Consider the following 7,695-nt stretch of genomic DNA (forward strand, 5'->3'; position numbering starts at 1 on the left):
CTCTGACATCATACATGTCACATGACACAACCTGGGTGTCCTGTAAAGAGCACATTCAGGACTTTTCAGAGATACCAAATGTTTGGAGGTTTCACCATGAAAACAACTTCTCCTTGGTCTTTAAAAATGTCTGACATTAATTTAGTGATCAAATGTAGCATTCTTATGAAAATATGATAATATATTGCAATTATAATTTAAATTGGACTACTTTTCAAATTGTATTTCATAAAACAACATTTCAGGAAAATGTTATGGGGTTTCAAATAAAAAAAATACTTTCTGTTACAGAACAGGACGTTGATTTCATACGTGTCCACTGTAGAGGACATCAGGACTTAAATCATGTTTATCAGGCATTTTAGGAGACACAACAAGTGAATATGGAAATAAATTATACATCAATATTCCTATGAAATATTAGATATTATTATTAAAATGTTGCCAATTATTACTCCAATTATTACACTTCTTTTTTCATTAAATGTTGCTCCAAGAACACATTAATGTGCAAATTAGATACAGTTTATAGATACATTGCAGTGAATGGGAATATTAATTTATGGCCATTTTACCCACATATTGCATAAAGTAAAATGGTGTATCAATTCATTCCGTTATTTCTTTCATAACATAGTTGAGAATAATCTTTATACAAATTTTGGTTGAAAAAATCCTGAAACCCCAAAATTTATTGGGGATTGAAAAAAAATCCCATTGTTTTTGCCTATACATATAATTTCATGGCATGTTATTTTTTAAACAACTTAGTCCTGGTGTCCACTACAGAGGACATAGCATAACATATGAATAAAATATTATTTTTCAAAAATGTTTTTTTACCATTTGTTTATTGTGCTCTAAACAGTGTGATGACATGGAAAAAAACGAATTTCAAAAAACTTTTTTTTTCTGGGTCTCAGGAGGATATCATATTCAATGCGTTCACAATCTCTTTCACGGGCATCATTTGTAGTAGCCTATTCACAAACTATTTTTACTCAAGCGTAGCATTTTCTCTGAGTTCACTGTGTAGTCTGCTCCCTGTATTGTCTAGTTAAATTTTCCACATTTATTTTATGCCATTATTTCAGGTTCAGTATTTGCTTTCTACTATACACAAATAAAAATGTCACTGAACTTTTGCTGTGTAATTGTAACAATGAGCACTCAAACACACCAAACCAACAATTACTAAAAACACACAAAAAAAAAATTAGATTTTGCACAGGCATTTTGCACTAGTTAATATTCATTTATTAATAGGCTATAGTGCTAGTTTATTGGGGTGGTGTTATAAACTACTGTGATGTTTAAAATGTTTATATGGATATATAGTCAAATTATACAAATCTAGTGATTGTAAACTGTTAAGAAGCAAACAACATGTTCCCAGAACGTTTTATAGCCTAAATATAACATTCAGAAAATACTAATAACATTATAAGGACATTCTGAGAATGTTGTTTTAAGAACGTTTTCTATCAACGTTATGAGAACTTTCATCAATCACAAAATAACGTCATAAAGACATTCCAAGAACGTTGTTCTAAGAACGTTTTCTATCAACGTTATGAGAACTTTCATCAATCACAAATAATGTCATAAAGACGTTCCAAGAACCTTGTTCTAAGAACGTTTTCTATCAACGTTATGAGAACTTTCATCAATCACAAAATAACGTCATAAAGACATTCCAAGAACCTTGTTCTAAGAACGTTTTCTATCAACGTTATGAGAACTTTCATCAATCACAAATAATGTCATAAAGACGTTCCAAGAACCTTGTTCTAAGAACGTTTTCTATCAACGTTATGAGAACTTTCATCAATCACAAAATAACGTCATAAAGACGTTCCAAGAATGTTGTTCTAAGAACGTTTTCTATCAACGTTATGAGAACTTTCATCAATCACAAAATAACGTCATAAAGACGTTCCAAGAATGTTGTTCTAAAAACATTTTCTATCAACGTTATGAGAACTTTCATCAATCATAAATAACGCCATAAAGACGTTCCAAGAACCTTGTTCTAAGAACGTTTTCTATCAACGTTATGAGAACTTTCATCAATCACAAATAACGTCATAAAGACATTCCAAGAACCTTGTTCTAAGAACGTTTTCTATCAACGTTATGAGAACTTTCATCAATCACAAAATAACGTGAAAAAGAAGTTCCAAGAACCTTGTTCTAAGAACATTTTCTATCAACGTTATGAAAACTTTCATCAATCATAAAAAAACATCAAAAAGACGTTCCAAGAACGTCGTTCTAAGAACGTTTTCTATCAACGTTATGAGAACTTTCATCAATCACAAAATAACGTCAAAAAGACGTTCCACCTTGTTCTAAGAACATTTTCTATCAACGTTATGAAAACTTTCATCAATCACAAAATAACGTCAAAAAGACGTTCCAAGAACGTTGTTCTAAAAACGTTTTCTATCAACGTTATGAGAACTTTCATCAATCAGAAATAACGTCAAAAAGACGTTCCAAGAACCTTGTTCTAAGAACATTTTCTATCAACGTTATGAAAACTTTCATCAATCACAAAATAACGTCAAAAAGACGTTCCAAGAACGTCGTTCTAAGAACGTTTTCTATCAACGTTATGAGAACTTTCATCAATCACAAAATAACGTCAAAAAGACGTTCCAAGAATGTTGTTCTAAAAACGTTTTCTATCAACGTTATGAGAACTTTCATCAATCACAAATAACGTCATGAAGACGTTCCAAGAATGTTGTTCTAAAAACGTTTTCTATCAACGTTATGAGAACTTTCATCAATCACAAATAACGCCATAAAGACGTTCCAAGAACCTTGTTCTAAGAATGTTTTCTATCAACGTTATGATAACTTTCATCAATCACAAAATAACGTCAAAAAGACGTTCCAAGAATGTTGTTCTAAAAACATTTTCTATCAACGTTATGAGAACTTTCATCAATCATAAATAACGCCATAAAGACGTTCCAAGAACCTTGTTCTAAGAACGTTTTCTATCAACGTTATGAGAAATTTCATCAATCACAAAATAACGTCATAAATACGTTCCTGAATGTTGTTCTAAAAACGTTTTCTATCAACGTTATGAGAACTTTCATCAATCACAAATAACGCCATAAAGACGTTCCAAGAACCTTGTTCTAAGAACGTTTTCTATCAACGTTATGAGAACTTTCATCAATCACAAAAAACGTCAAAAAGACGTTCCAAGAACGTTGTTCTAAGAACGTTTTCTATCAACTTTATGAGAACTTTCATCAATCACAAAATAACATCAAAAAGACGTTCCAAGAATGTTGTTCTAAAAACGTTTTCTATCAACGTTATGAGAACTTTCATCAATCAGAAATAACGTTATAAAGACATTCCAAGAACCTTGTTCTAAGAACGTTTTCTATCAACGTTATGAGAACTTTCATCAATCACAAATAACGTCATAAAGACGTTCCAAGAACCTTGTTCTAAGGACGTTTTCTATCAACGTTATGAGAACTTTCATCAATCACAAAATAACGTCAAAAAGACGTTCCAAGAACCTTGTTCTAAGAACATTTTCTATCAACGCTATGATAACTTTCATCAATCACAAATAACGTCATAAAGACGTTCCAAGAACGTTGTTCTAAAAACGTTTTCTATCAACGTTATGAGAACTTTCATCAATCAGAAATAATGCCAAAAAGACGTTCCAAGAACGTTGTTCTAAGAACGTTTTCTATCAACGTTATGAGAACTTTCATCAATCACAAATAACGTCATGAAGACGTTCCAAGAATGTTGTTCTAAAAACGTTTTCTATCAACGTTATGAGAACTTTCATCAATCACAAATAACGCCATAAAGACGTTCCAAGAACCTTGTTCTAAGAATGTTTTCTATCAACGTTATGATAACTTTCATCAATCACAAAATAACGTCAAAAAGACGTTCCAAGAATGTTGTTCTAAAAAGATTTTCTATCAACGTTATGAGAACTTTCATCAATCATAAATAACGCCATAAAGACGTTCCAAGAACCTTGTTCTAAGAACGTTTTCTATCAACGTTATGAGAAATTTCATCAATCACAAAATAACGTCATAAATACGTTCCTGAATGTTGTTCTAAAAATGTTTTCTATCAACGTTATGAGAACTTTCATCAATCACAAATAACGCCATAAAGACGTTCCAAGAACCTTGTTCTAAGAACGTTTTCTATCAACGTTATGAGAACTTTCATCAATCACAAAAAACGTCAAAAAGACGTTCCAAGAACGTTGTTCTAAGAACGTTTTCTATCAACTTTATGAGAACTTTCATCAATCACAAAATAACATCAAAAAGACGTTCCAAGAATGTTGTTCTAAAAACGTTTTCTATCAACGTTATGAGAACTTTCATCAATCAGAAATAACGTTATAAAGACATTCCAAGAACCTTGTTCTAAGAACGTTTTCTATCAACGTTATGAGAACTTTCATCAATCAGAAATAACGCCATAAAGACGTTCCAAGAACCTTGTTCTAAGGACGTTTTCTATCAACGTTATGAGAACTTTCATCAATCACAAAATAACGTCAAAAAGACGTTCCAAGAACCTTGTTCTAAGAACATTTTCTATCAACGCTATGATAACTTTCATCAATCACAAATAACGTCATAAAGACGTTCCAAGAACGTTGTTCTAAAAACGTTTTCTATCAACGTTATGAGAACTTTCATCAATCAGAAATAATGCCAAGAACGTTGTTCTAAGAACGTTTTCTATCAACGTTATGAGAACTTTCATCAATCACAAATAACGTCAAAAGGACGTTCCAAGAATGTTGTTCTAAGAACGTTTTCTATCAATGTTATGAGAACGTTCATCAATCAGAAATAACGTCAAAAAGACGTTCCAAGAACGTTGTTCTAAGAATGTTTTCTATCAACGTTATGAGAACGTTCATCAATCAGAAATAACGTCAAAAAGACGTTCCAAGAACGTTGTTCTAATAACGTTTTCTATCAACGTTATGAGAATGTTCATCAATCACAAATAACGTCATAAAGACGTTCCAAGAACATTGTTCTAAGAACGTTTTTTCTCAACGTTACCAGAACGTTAATAACGTTGTATGAACGTTCGGAAAACATTATTTTAATAACGTTTGGTGCTAACATTTACACAACTTTTAAAGAACGTTAGTGAAAGTTGTGGGAACGTTCCCTGTTAACAGAGTTGAGCTGAATATTTTGCATTGACATTTTTTATTTTATTTTTATTTCATATGATCAGGTCAAAACAAATATCTTTCAGAGTATCACAGGACAGTATTGGCATGGAAAATTTACAACCAATATTTAACAACTTAATCAGATTCAGGTGGTATCAATAAATCAGGCCACTACATGATGACAATCATCACTAAAAAAGTGACCAAGATCATCTGATCTGAGTTTCTCTTGGATTCCTACCATAACAAATATGTGTCAAAGACACACAGTTAAAGCAGCCAGAGAAAAACTAATGTTAAAAACTGAAAGGTCAAGAGCCCAACTAAAGCAAAAACTGATCATCAAACTTTATTATTTTCAATAAAACATCAACTTCTAAACCTCTGTTAATACTAAATAAGAATTTTAGTCTAAAAGAAATGAAGTCTGGATTGTAATAAGTGAAGATGCTGATATCTTGAGAGATCTGTTAGTACTTAATGTTCTGTTGGGGTTTAAAGTGTTTCTGTATTGTGTGTCACCATTGTGTTGAAGAATAAAGCCTGTGCTTCAGTCCAGGATGAGCAGAAAAACACTGATGATATGCTGCATGTTACTGTAATTCTGAAAGTAAAAAAAAATAAAAATCATGAGCACAAAATATATTGCTCAAGTTTATCATGCAGTCACACTCAGACATCATTTTTTTTGCATATGAATTACAACAACGGTGACAATCAAAACAAAAAAGCTTCATGCTGCAATGCATGATGGGTGGCTTCATGTATAATACAAAACTCATCCTTGATTCCCAAGCTTTTTTTGTTTTTATTGTCACCATTGTTGCAATCATCAGTGGTTGGAGAGAGCTGTGATGAGGAGACCTGAAACACCAGCCAGCAGCCATCAACCTGAAGCTTTCTTCTGTACTCCCACCGAAACTCAGGAGGGTTGAGCCCAGTATTCATCAGGATGAGAGATCTCTGGGAGACCAGGTAGCTGCTGGAAGAGGTGTTAGAGGCCAGCAGGTCTGATCAACCGGAGGCCTGAGTGGGTCCTAACGCCCCAGTACAGTTGCAATAAGTTGTACTGTAAAAGAGGGAAACCCTGGTGTAAAATAGTCAGTATACAGCACACACTGTATCACCAACGCCCCAGTACAGTCACCATAAACTGTACTGAATAAAGGGTTAAAATAAACCCCAGACAATAAGGGGTGTAACCCTTGGGCAAAAAATAATCCCTAATATCACATACCTATTTAGTCAGTTTCACATAACAAATGATATAGTACTTTATTTAGTTCTACCAGAAAGACTCGGGAGAATGAATACTGTGACAATTATACATTTATTAACAGCCCAGCAAGCAATAAAGTTATTAGGCGTAGTCCATAGCTCGCAATCTGAGGGTCTGGACTCTGCATATCCTGCCTGAAGACAAAGGCAGGGGTGCAGCAGACCCCCTGTGAGGTATAGGAAGGGACCATCCTGGTGGTGGTGGTGGGGAGGATGGAGGGAAGGGACCATCCTGGTGGTGGTGGTGGGGAGGATGGAGGGAAGGGACCATCCTGGTGGTGGTGGTGGGGAGGATGGAGGGAAGGGACCATCCTGGTGGTGGTGGTGGGGAGGATGGAGGGAAGGGACCATCCTGGTGGTGGTGGTGGGGAGGATGGAGGGAAGGATCCATCTTGGAGGTGGTGGGGAGGATGGAGGGAAGGATCCATCTTGGAGGTGGTGGGGAGGATGGAGGTGAATGGAAGCGTCACCATCCACGTTTGAGCAAACTCAAACGTGTGTAAGTACCAATCTTTTATACCACGAGTATTAGAATGTGATTGGATAGATGAGAAGGTAAAGTGACGTAACAATTGAGTCTTCCGGGCAGAACTTATGCTAAAGCTTTCATTTCTTACAACTACATCATTTTTTTTTCTTTTTTTTTTAAAGTCTCTTATGCTCATCAAGCCTGCATTTATTTGATCAAATATAAAAAAAAACAAAAAAAAACTGTAATATTGTGAAATATTATTACAATTTAAAATAATGGTTTTCTATTTTGATATACTTTAAATATAATTTATTTCTGTGATGTAAAGCTGAATTTTCAGCATCATTATTCCAGTCTTCAGTGTCAAATGATCCTTCAGAAATCATTCTGCATGCTGTTTCTGGAGGGCCACTATCCTGCAGAGTTTAGCTAAATAAATACATAAAATAAATAAATAACCCAAATAAACATACCTGGACCAGCTAATCAAGACCTTCAGACACAGAAAAAAATCCAGTGTTAAATTAGCTCAGCATTTATTTGGCTACGTTCAGATTGTCAGCCCTAATCAAATTTTTGTGCATATCTGATTTGGTCTACTCTATCACTTACAGCGTATATGAATCTCAACAATGGTGACAATCAAAAAGTATGCTTCAGTGCATTCTGGGTGCACCAATCAAAATTCATCCATGGCTCCCAGCATGCAATCCGGCATGAATAAATTATGAGC

General features: G+C 34.1%; 1 long non-coding RNA gene across 1 annotated transcript in view; it reads right to left on the reverse strand.

Annotated features, from left to right (window-relative positions):
* LOC309495681 overlaps nucleotides 1-6,754 on the reverse strand; it is a 31,382-nt gene extending 24,628 nt beyond the window's left edge. The window contains exons 1-2 of the long non-coding RNA XR_014204788.1: nucleotides 6,077-6,754; nucleotides 5,735-5,816 (exon numbers count right to left, since the gene is read on the reverse strand). This is a non-coding gene — a long non-coding RNA (uncharacterized lncRNA). The remainder of the gene's footprint in view (nucleotides 1-5,734; nucleotides 5,817-6,076) is intronic.
* Between the last annotated feature and the right edge of the window lie 941 nt (nucleotides 6,755-7,695).

This window comes from Leuciscus leuciscus (assembly GCF_965113295.1).
Source record: "Leuciscus leuciscus genome assembly, chromosome: 3".
Classification (NCBI taxonomy): Eukaryota; Metazoa; Chordata; class Actinopteri; order Cypriniformes; family Leuciscidae; genus Leuciscus; species Leuciscus leuciscus.